This window comes from Ruditapes philippinarum, unplaced genomic scaffold (assembly GCF_026571515.1).
Source record: "Ruditapes philippinarum isolate M1 unplaced genomic scaffold, ASM2657151v2 ctg1901_1_1_1_1, whole genome shotgun sequence".
In the NCBI taxonomy this organism is placed as follows: domain Eukaryota; kingdom Metazoa; phylum Mollusca; class Bivalvia; order Venerida; family Veneridae; genus Ruditapes; species Ruditapes philippinarum.
In genome coordinates, this window is record NW_026865272.1 from 163,396 (window position 1) to 176,410 (window position 13,015).

Genomic DNA, 13,015 nt, shown 5'->3' on the forward strand with positions numbered 1-13,015 from the left:
TGCTTTGAATTTTGCTGTCATATTATCGTTGCTGTAAAATGTATCAAATAACAAATTTGCTTTAAAGAATGTCAAATATTTAAAGGATTTTAAAAATGCAACAAATTACACAGTTTATAAAATAACAGTGCTGATAGAAGGTTTATCGAATTACATTGATGAGTTTGAGTCTCAAATGTTACCTAAACTATTAAACAAAGTAACATACAAATATTATTGTTGCTAAGGAGGCTAAGAGTTGACTTCATTGCTTTGAAGAGTTTCAGACATGTAATCGATGCTTTGATGCGTTTCCAGAAACAGGCATTCTACGAAAGTCATCAAATGATAATTTTGCTTTGAAGTTTATAACATTAAAACGAGCATATTAATGCTGTATATAATATATAATGAGGTTTTTGAAATGTCTCAGTCCTTTAGGAAGATGAATTGCTGATAATGCATAAACAATTAAAGAGCCATCCGGTATGTTTCATGGAATAGCGAATAAAATGTGTCTGCTACCACAAGTGGGGTAAATAAATTCCGATTAATCAGTACGGGGCTCTATCCACCAAGCACGAGGAAGTCATGAAGTTTATTACACTAGTGGGGGACACTCCATAACCTGTGCATTATTTATTGTTTTGTCAAATAATAGATGGCCATAATAAAACACTACATGTTTTGTTGTAAAATAATAAATTGCTAAACCTTGTGGTAGTAAATTATTACAATATTCAGGACCACATGCTACGCTAATAAATAAGTAAAAATATTATGCTTGTTAATTCACTTTTTATCTTCAGTGACTTAGATCTGAATGGGATCTATTGAAATGATATACAATATACTCTAGAAGAAGATAGCACATCAAATCATACAAACACATATATTTCATATACAAATAGGTCAATTCAATAAGGATAAGAAATTATCTAAAGGGAAAGTCCCCTGGACTGACCTATTTTTTAAGTTAATAAAACGTCTAATTTATAGCATAAACTCTTTATACACCTGCACCCAACAGCTTTTGATAAAAATCACGAACAATGAATTCCATTTTACTACATGAATTTGCATTATAAATATCGATTACAAATTAATCAGTATATCATAGAAACTGTTAACAATTTTACTGATTAATTGCCATTAAAGATAATTTATCGTTATAACAGTGCGTTAAGATGAGACAGTAATGTATGCAAATAATGCAAAATGACATCCCAAAAGTAATATATAAGATGACTGTTGCAACAGCGGCATATTTTTCAAGATTTTCTACGAACAGATTATATGAATATATCTAAGAAGTGTCTATGATATACAACGCTATTACTGTAATATTATTCCGAGTACGAATGCTAATAATCTGTTTAATATTTATAAGAATACATGGAACAATACTGTATTATTATATTACAATAATCTCTTTTCATATTCATGAAAGTTTGGTGGTTTCAAAGCAGACATTTTGCATAAATATTCATCTATTCGGTTTAAATTAATAAATTCATTTTGGAAAATATGTAGCCTCTCATTATGTGTTTAAATTAACATGATCATTTTTATATCGTTTAAAAAAAATAAATAAACACAATCTTACATACTGTATAGAAAACAGATTATTTTAGGCAATCAAAAGTAACATAAGAGTTAAAACAAGGCGACCGAGCAAATGGAAATGATTCTGGTTCAATAACAACAAAACAACCAAAAATGATTTACTATATTGATGAATAGTTGGAAATGCTGCATTAAATTTTGATGGTATTAAACATTAAGTTATCACGTTTGTTTTTTCTACCTTATCGTTATAGGTAAATGCACTACATGTACTTCAGATTTGTACAAAAAGAGTCTAAAGTGAGCATAAGCCATGATTCGAACACAACAATTCATGGTGAGTACTTGTAAAAAAAATCTATCATTATTGTATAATTTATAATTCAAATGTGCCCAAATGGATACTTTCGAAAAAGATTGATTTATTATGATTATGTTATAACAGAACAGAACAAAACAAAACAAGTGATGACCTAAAATTCTGATTCATATAATAACAAATAAAAAGTACATTTATTATTAATAAATCCACATTAACCGGTCTGTTAAGATTTAGGTTAGGAGAACATGAAAAATATAATTGCGAAAGACCTCCATGACCCAGCCGTAACGACTTTACAACAACTCATTAATACCAACATGTAATTACAAAATTATTAACTGTTAAATGGCACGGTATTCAAAAAATAGCCCCATTGTATGATAACATTTCGTTCAAATATTTTAAATTTAATCTGTTAAATAAATTAGCATGAGTAAGGAATACATAAACACTTCGTATGTGCATGACAAGTTCAAGTGTGAAAAAAAACGGAAAAAAATAGAACAGATTCACAAATATCTTTAAATAAATGACAGTTAGCTAAGGCTTATCTACGAGGTAAAAATATACACGATAATGAATATCACTTACTCTCTCGGTGAACCAAGTCCTTTCGTTATATTAAACTAAAACATCAATGTTACACCGCATATCCTGCTGGATATTTATAATGTAAACTGCACCTTATAACGAGTAGTTACTTCAACATGCATTATTTCCTTTCAGTGTCCTAATAAATTATGCAATCCGAACATGTAACTTTATAATTGCTTATTAAGCCAGACGTAGATTTTTATAATTTTAAAATTGGTTTAACATAAGAAGTAGTCGCTTGTTTTATAAAGTTAAGTTTATTTTCCGCGTTAATATCCCCGACTAAACAAGACCTAAATAACGGTCCCTGACATCGCGCATGGTAGCCCCTTTTACGCAATATCTCAATTCATCTTTAAGTCATGAAAAGACTGCCTTTGTTTCCAAATGTTCACTTCAATTAGTGGCGTTTGCAAAAGATACCAAAGTTTATTCAAAACTGCAGTAAAAGACTTTGTTTGTTAGATATATTGTGCAAGTAACTAAATCGTATTAATCAACGAAGGATTTTCTTTATTGATAAAATCAACGTAATAAAACCCCCAAATGTTTCATTCTTGTACTGAATAGTGTAGAGTTTCTTCATTCTCTTCCAACCTTCGTTATAACATGAATGTCTTTCAATACCTTGTTATGTTCTTACAGAAAAAATGAATGGATTAGGTGACACACACGAAAGTATCATAGACATTATAAGGTTTGAAAGATAGAGACCTTCATATAAAATGACAACGTCCCTGTAGTCGAATACCTAAAATATTTTTCATAAAAATATCAACTTTAATTACTTCAGCCTTGTCTATTTCGTTTATGTATAAATGCTTTTTTATCTTTTCTCATTTTTTATATAAAGATGATTAATTACAAAAAAGATCATAATCTAAGGTGATGAAACACGTTAACCTAATACATACTAAAACATAATAATACTTTTATTACAAATATACAATAGGTCAAACGCACTTTTCTGAAGATTAAATTTTGGTTATACAGTGATAACCGGTGCCGGGGGGGGGGGGTGAGATGCGGCATATTTATATGTCTCTCACGAACAGAATCGATCAAACTGATTTTGCGATTATCACATATTGTTCCCTTTTCCCCAAGCGTTTTATCTTTACAAAATGTTGGATTATATCATACGTAGGTTTTAAATCTACATATTCTTTGGTTGCATCATTCCTTATGATTAAATCAATCAATCTGCAAATTTAGAAGTTTTAAAAATATATATAGGAGGCTTTTCGATATACACAGATTGATTTTACATCCCTATACATCCTAATCGCTTTATGGTGATATTTTGGACTATCTTCAAGGTTCTTATTCTAGCTATTTTGTGGTAAGTATGTAGTTATTAAATGTACAAATTTTATATAATTGCATTTTAGGTAGGAATGCTATGCCCAATAAAATGCAATTGATGTTAACATAAAAAGTAATACATTTTTAATATGAATTGCAAAAAATTATACGACGCATTCTTATAGGCAATCTATCGACAGATTTTAAATAATTTTATGCATATAATAGACAGCTAAAGAATTCAGCGTATGTTGTGAAGCAAATCATTATATTAACATATTATTAATCCAGTTTTTATCCCTTGATTTAAGGAAATGTCCTTCAACCAGATATCGACACAGCCAATAACAAGCATATCAATTTTCTTTTATTTTGAATCTTGCTAGCAAAAATTGTTCTGAAATTAACATACAAATCAATGAAATTATTTTTCATTGTAACATGTAATATTAACTGCACGAGCACAGCCACTTTATTGTCTACGATTTTCTTGTTTGTTCAATTTTACGAAGATTGATCAGGCTGAATATCATGTTTTCAAGAGATAATTTTTGTTAACAAAACGATGCTTGCTTTTGATCACATTAAATGGATTTAGGTACATTACGACAATTAAAGTCACATGTGGGCGTTTAAAATTATGATTGATTACTGATTATAGATTTATATTATGAAGTTAAATTATTTTTTTATTTCATTTACGAATGGTTTCGTTAATCAATACTCACTTGGAATGAAAACGATAACAAAAACATTATACGAGAACAATCGCTAAGAGAACTTATTCTATTTAAGATGTACGATTATTTGACAGAAATAAAAGGTATACTTGAAGTAAAAAAACTGGACCAGCTTTAACTGTCCCATCAAATAAATATCATGAAATGAAATAAAAACATAAAACATATACCGGTAGCTATAATGTAATCATCTACGTTTGACGTAGACAAACTTTTGTGTGAAAACATGTTATATATCAATGTTGTCTATAAATGTATCCAATTTGTGACATTTATTTACTCTAGCATTAGTTTTAACGAGTTATTTACTATACTAGTAGTTTCAGATACACATTCACATTTGTTTGTTTGTTTGTTTCATTTTACGCCTTTTCCCAACAGTATTTCAGTCATATAGGTGGGTACTTTCCTAACCATCGTTCCTGGAGAGTTACACCAGTACTAGGCTACCTTCCTCCGCGCTAAACTACCAAAGCATCTCCCGGGGATCGAACCCACGCCAGAGAGGTAACTGGATTAGAAGTCATCGACTCTAACCCCTCGACCACGGAGGTGGTTACACATTTACATAATTTTCATTTCAATAAGCTCGGATAAAAAAGACACTAATTTGGTAAAAACTTTTAAATTTGTTTTCAATTGTCGAGATCAGTAGTATTTTAAGTTATCAAGTACAGTCATTATATAAAATAATACTGCATCATAGCCAATTATCCTAAATAAGCACAACAAAGACCTCTTGTTAGAGAGTGAAAGATGTAAACTAACACAAAACCAACAACAAAATAAATGTCGCAGACTCGGTTTGGCTGAGTTTGTTCATGAACTCAGTGGTTAATGCGTTCTACCACCCCCGCCTTCTACATGTAACACCAGCTTTAGCAGATTTCAACAATGTAAAATGAGGTTCTATAATTAAATCTGGAATTATTCAAATTACAATAGTACAATTTTGTGATAAATCCGGCCACTACCTCACATTTGTATAAATATCATATACCTTCATTATATAAAATAATACTGTAAAATAAGGACAAGAGTCTTCTTGCTAGTAAGATAGTGAAAGTATAAACTAAGACAACAAAATCAGCAATGTTGTAGATTCCGTGGGCATCAGTGGTTAATATATTCTACCATTCCCACCTCCTAGCACCAGTTAATGCAAATTTCAACAACATAAAATGTGGTTTAATTATAAAGTCTTGAAACATTCGGACTCCAATTGTACTATTTTGTAATAATCCAGCCGCTACCTTTCATTTGTATAAATATCATATGAAGTATTAGTATTATCACCCATCCGAATCTTTTCTGTAAAGAAACAATTAATAGACCGAACTATTTTCAACTGCCATATCAGTTAGGTCATCAGTTAAATACTTTCCAATCAACATAGGAAGGTATAAATGTTGGATTATACTACAAATTAAGTGGTATCAACTTTAATTTTCTTGATACATGAAATAATGAAATCGGACCTTTCAGGTAAATTGCTCAAGATCGATTTGTGTATACATCTGTACAAATTTAAGACGGTGAAATGGAACATTTGGAGTTGAAACTCTGGAAGACCTTAAAGGGACTCCACTGAGGTTTTTTGACATGACGAAACTGGAAATATTTTTTTGAGATTAATGCTCAGTTTGATGTAGGTCTAGATCAGTAACTTGTGTGCAAAATCAAAAAATAGCACAAAAATACGCAATTCAGTTCAGTTTTTAGTATATTTCTGAATTATTTTTTGCATGTCTTCCTGTTTTACGTGCCCCAGCTGATCTGTGTAAAAGAATAATTTTATGATATTAGACTTTTGAACCTCAGTGGAGTTCCTTTAAATGGTTGCGTATTCACAGTTATGAAGCCAATGACAATTGTTAGACAAGTTACACAAAAGTATCCTAGTTTCAACACATTTTTCGCATCTTTATATTTTTTTTCAAAAATATTTATTTTCCCGATTTGTTATAATATTTGATATAGTACAAACTTCGATACATAATAAAAATACACTAAAAAGGAGAAGAATTTGACAAGACATAGTCTTCCGTTCCAATCATTTTCTTGAATATAAGAATGTTAGATTTGTTTTGTATATAGATATTCAGGGAAAATAAATAAATATGTTTAAGCTAATTAGACATTAGAACTCATGTACAAACTGTTTTAGGAAGTCAGTGGTAAAATATCTGGAAAAGGGGAGATCCCCGGAGAGAAATGAAGCACCAAGTAGTAAATGGCAATAGAAGCTCGGTTCGATTGAGTTGGTTTTTGAGAGCTAATGAAAAATGTAACATCTTTCATGCCCGCCCGTTTAGCAGAAGTCTAAGTAATTATATATCTTACATATAAAAGTATTGAAATCGTTGTTCAATAGTCTAAATGTTTAAACTTGGTAGGAAAGGAATATTTATATATATAAATTAGATACATTGAATGGCATTTTTTGACAGATTCCACATTGCACTCTACAACTGTTTTTATGAGCTGAGATTACTTGAAAGCAGTGGAAATAAAACAAATCAAAAAAGTAAAATGGCACATTTTGTTTGACCTAGCCTCTCTCTCGTCCTGGAACTGTCTTAAGTTGTATTCAAGCTTCAACATTCAAACTCTTGAAATTCAACATCTCGGATAAAGTGGATACAATCCACCATCCACGCTCACACAATAAAATATTTGATAATTTTGAATTTATGTCTGCGAAGCATTTCTAACAATTTTGAAAAGAAGAGATCTCTTCAGTCCATGTGTCACCTTCAAATGCATGTGCACAGCTATTCCGATATTATGCAAGTATGCATGTTGTTCTTTCAGTAGCCATACCATTTAAACGATGACATTCATCAGACAAAAATCAACTGACGAAATGAGAACAACATCCTGTTGTTTCAGGTGAAACAGTTTAACAATAATGTATGAATGAATTGAAAATAATGGTTTATTTACATTGTTTCATTTTAATTTTTATATTCATTAACATTTGGCTTTTATTTCGGCGAAATCAATATATCAAGCATTCGCGAGTTTTTCACCCTCAATGTCACTATTATTTCCTTCCTCAAGTATTTTGTTTGTCATTGTAATCAAACGAGATTATTTATTTTACCGCTGTAAGCAAAGGCACACACCGTTCACTTTTATGAGAGATGCAGTAACTAACGGTGAGCAGACGTCTATTTGACTGCTATTTATTGTACCTGTAAATTTATCGAGGCACAGAAGTTTGTTTATTGTACTTGTAACTTTATATCGTATTGATGCACAGAGGTTTGTTGATAAATATCTATCTGTTGTTTTTTCCTGTGTACATGTATTTTTTCTCAGAATAAATATTGTGCCAGTTGAGAAACTTTTTATTTGTATTTTATAAGGTATTTATATTTCATGCCAAACATTGGCTTTGATAATAATTGAATAATTTAGTATGTATTATAATTATCACATTTGATATCCTAAAATATTAATACATTTCGACAACATTAATGTAAAGCATACCCGTGTATCAAATATTTCATTGACATGTTGTTGTTTTCCACACTGATTTTATACATACATTCATCGCTTTCAAGTGTGTTTATGACAATTTTCTAAATGTTACAATTTAAATGTTACTTTTTTGTTAATTTTTTGAAATATCATCTTTAAGTTGTTTTGTTTTTCTAAATAATGCACGTTTTCTAACCACAGATATTTCGCTTCAATAATATTTTATGAAAAAAAGATGCACTTCTTGTACGTTGTACGACCGATTTTATGATTATATTGACGTTATACAAACTCGCTTTATAACAGCAATAAAATGTCATTAGCTAACAACATTTAGTTTATGTACACTTATTTTTTGTTCAGACAACATTGTCGCGTAACGATACCTATATATCATATAGTCTTCCTAAACCGGACTACTTCGTATGCGGAAGAATCTTAAGGGATACTTCAACAGATTTACTCAAATATGCATATTGTAAAAAGTTTTATTAGTGTATGCAAATAGAACACAAGTTATTTAAGTTTTCATAACAAAAGTCAGTTAGAATATGAACTTGAAGTATATGGAAATAAGAATGCCTACAAATTTAGCGGAGCCAATGTCATCTTCACAAAGTAATATATCATCACTATATTCTATAAAGTCGACATGACATTTTTATTAAACAATGTATGTATAAGAATCTTTCTTTTGTGATAAAATGTAACTATGTCACTACTATAATACTTATTTAGATTAAAATTCACGTTGACAAGTAAAATAATTGCATACTTCCATTCTTAACACATATGGAGAAAAGGATGGGGCATTGCATAAAACTATAAAATACATTAAGTTCGGTAGATTGAGTTTGGTCATGTCAAGTGTGAATAAAAAGTGCGCCACCTGTTGACACCCACCAGTTTCCGGCTTATATGTTTTTTTTTCTAGAATGTGTTCTGATGTGAGGCAATGAACTCTTCAGGTATGTAGGACTCAGATATCAATGCAACCTTCTCTTATCAAAAGTTAAATAATGTAAAAAAATATTATCAAATACTGAGTAATTTAAACAGGTGGAAGCCAAAATGGAGACTTATACAAATATTATTCGTAATTGAACTATGGCAGCGTAGCCGAGTGGTTAACGAGCTGGACTAGTAATCCAAGAATTGTTCACTGCATGGGTTCAAACCCCGTCAGTGGCAAGTCGTTGCTTCCATGAGCAGGAAACTTTACACTCATTGCTTTGTACCAGTTGGTTCCAGGAACGGATTCGAGAGTTTTTCAATATACTTATAGCTTCAAACACAATCGAACTAAAATAGATTCGTATAAACTATCTTAATTAAACATGTAATCTCTAAACATCAATCAAAACGATGATTAGGATAATTACACGGATAATGATAATAAAATAATAATAATAAAAATTAATAATAGATAATAATAATTATAATAATAACAGTTTAAAGGTTTGCCAAAATATTTATTTACGATGGAATTATAAGAGTTTATTGTAGGCGGTAAACGTTTGATCTTTACACACAAAATAACATGCACTTTTCAACATGTGTTACATACATGCATTTATATATACCCCTGAGGAATCAGCTTTATTTATGAGTGCATTTGTAGAGCAGATATATACTTGTACATGATTGAAATGTTAAGTATTTTGTACTGTGATTGTTTTTTACTCACACCAATATCATGTAATTAATAATAAAATTGATTACGAAAAAATGAAGTGTCTATTAGTCTGCATTGTATGTGCAAAATGTAAGAAAAAATAATGCTAGAAAAGACTTTTTAACTTATAAGTTAACACACGTCTTAATAATGTTAGCTCTTTCTCAATGTTTTGCCATACATTTTCTTATGCAGGTATAGAATGGAAAGCTATGTTTAGAATAAGCCAAAACGATGGTAATACACAATGAGATCAGGCAAGATTGTAGACAAACTAGTTCAGAACTACTTGCAATTGGCATGACAGCAACTTTTGTTCATTTCTAGCATATTTAAGTGAAATATACTTTATAAAGAATGCATGTTCTAAGAACTACTGATTCACTTCTTAATTTAAAAATAAAACATTAAAATGAATGTCTATAAACCGAAGTTTAAAGTAATAACACCCTATAAGCACATGAAGAAACAGTGAAGAACAACACAGCCCAGAATATTAGATATATATATTTATATAATGCAGCCCACAAGATTCAGCCATACGGGGCCAACGGAAAGGCACCAAGCACCGAACAGACAGGGGATATTTATAAACGTGATTGACACATATAAAACATAGACAATATTAAAATGCATAGTCAAAAAGCACTGCTCAGACCAAATATAGACTTAACATGTTAAGTAAAGAATGATGATGAAAACATTCATATTTCATTATAAATATCAAACAATTCTGTAACTAAATATACTTAAATGCATTTGTATATTCAACATTAAATTCAGACATTATTTATGTTTATTTACGATAAATTAAGAAATAACCGCAGTTTGACATGTTCAAATCAATCATTAAGATAGATATTATCATGTGCACTTTTTTCTCGTAAAAAGTATGTTTGTTTTAAACGTGCTTCCTTAATTGAAAATTAAAACACCAGGTAACTGAGTACTAATTTATAATTGCATAATATTCATGTAGTTTTTATTATAATGAGGGTACAAAAAACCACAATTTTAAAATGGGAAGATTGGGGATTAGTTAAAAAGGGTTCCATTTGTTGCTTCCCAACTTTTTTCAAGGGAAAGATAGCAAAGATGGATCTAAAATAGACTGGGATCCAAAACTATTTTTATCCATGGGTCAAACACTATTTTTTTTTTAATAATAAAAATTATAAAATTAACTTAAAATAAAAAATTAATAAATAGAAATTTAGAAAAATAAGGTTAAAGAAATTAAAGTTGCAGCAGTTTTGACCCCAGCGAACCATATTTTGGCAAGGTTAAAAAAATTTTTTTTAAGAAAAAAACAATGATGAGCAATATTTTTAATAAAGCTAGAAAGAAAATGAAAATATGAAATAATTATATGACTAAGGGATGATTTATTCAAATGTTTTAATTTTTTATTTTTATTTTTTTACTTTTTTGTATTTAATGTATTTGTTTATATATTTAATAAAAAAAGGGAAAATTAAAGTTTCAAGTATTTTTAATGAATAATTATTTTCCTGGTTTTTTTCGTTTTAAAAAAAAAACTTAAAAATTTTAAATTATATATCATGAACTTAAACACGAATGCTTTAAAGTAGCAACCAGATGGCTATAACGGTTAAATTTATTATCAATCAGTCATGAAAGTGACAAAATGAATTATGCTAGATGACATAATTAAAACACTTAAGTTGCCAATGTCACAATAAATATCAAACTTTCAAACGTACATGTCAATGCTCGTAATTACAACTCATCAAATTCTTTCGGACGTGTAGGTTTTTGTAAATTTATAATTCCAGCATCAACGATTTGTTGCCTAGAGAGCTTGCCGTACTTATAACCATTTAAAGAGTCCCCAATAATAAAGGTTAAACGGTCGACAGTCTTAGAAGAAAGAAATAAAAGGGGAAAGATAAAGAGGGGTTAAAAAAAACTAATATGAGAAATCGTAACTGTCAAAAACAATTACAGACCTAATACATTAAAATATGACCTTTTATAAAGAAAAGATAAGCTAATATTTTCGTTCGTTTTGATTGGTTGAATACAGAAAGATGTCAATTGATAAAGAAATGATTACAATATTGAGTGTACATGAAGGAAATCGTATTTGAGGAAATAAATTCTTGAAATTTATTTATAGCTGAACGTGTTAACACCAGCGAATAAAATGCATGTTATGTTTAAACAAAATATTTGACCCATTGTGCAGGACTGGCTAAGTCATATTAGATTTAGCCATATTAATGGCACAGTCAATAAGTCACAGACGTTTTACGTTGATTTAGTCTTACCAATGGCACGATGATAGATATCAGAAATGGCATATTCGCACGGTAGATACAGAGAAAAAATATCTTAATTGTTTTTGGTATCATTGCTTTTTTACAACATACACTCTTAAAATTGTTACTACATGTATATGGCATAGGCTACATGTATATGAAATATTAAAATGCAAAATTAGATCATTTCGTGCAATACCCCAATGGGAACATCTTTTTATAAAACTATTAATAACCACTTATAAATATGTATAGTTGTTGTTGTTGTTGATTACAAACAATTACTTCATGTTTTAATATAATCTACATTACGTATATGGGATAAAAAAACACATAAATAAATAAAATTTATGCGCACATTCAAGGAAAAATATAAAATAACTGATTTTTTATCCCAATTATAAAAAAAATATTTATTGAAAATTAACCAACCGTTTTTTTCAAATGCAAAAAATCGTATTAAATAATAATAATTAATTACCTGTCCAATGTAGCTGACCTCTCGTCCAAAATTTATTTACTTTTAAATCAGTATCCGAATGATTATAGCAATATAATTAATCACGGTTTTATACACTTACTGTTCTCACAGCTTTGATTACTTAAATGATGTTTATATATCTGACATGATCAGAGAGGCTGCAGTTTGAACGGTATGTAACGAGATTGGATTGACTTACACTATATATAGCCCGGTATCAGAGCGTCTCGGGTCAGTCGGTGTATTTTCCCCCTCTTGTGTTTATATAGACCTTATACTCTCCATTCATATCGATTAAAGCGTACTGAATGTACGTGAAAATTGTCATCGGGCAACTAAAGGTATTTTTCTCACTCAATAAAGAGGACTTGTGACGGGTGCAAATCTATTGTTTTAACATAAACTTTCAACTTTACCGTTGGTCGTTTTAAGGTCTGTTTATTTGGCCACTGATTATAAAGTAAATGTGGGTCAATGTATTAAACCTGTAAATCCATTAAGATTAAAACTGTCTTCGATAATTTATGTTTAATTAACTATATAAATAAATGAATGACAGTTTAAAATGTTGTTCAATTTTAGGAT

The 13,015-nt window shown here is 29.7% G+C and overlaps 1 protein-coding gene across 3 annotated transcripts in view; it reads right to left on the bottom strand.

The window, feature by feature from the left end:
• The window catches only part of LOC132728456 (alpha-tocopherol transfer protein-like), a 35,177-nt gene extending 22,525 nt beyond the window's left edge, over positions 1 to 12,652 (bottom strand). The window contains exon 1 of one of the 3 annotated variants that reach the window (XM_060714101.1): positions 12,630 to 12,652. The gene's annotated coding sequence lies outside the window, so the exon portion shown is untranslated. The other 2 variants (XM_060714099.1, XM_060714100.1) reach the window with 2 other exon arrangements.
• Positions 12,653 to 13,015: the final 363 nt, after the last annotated feature.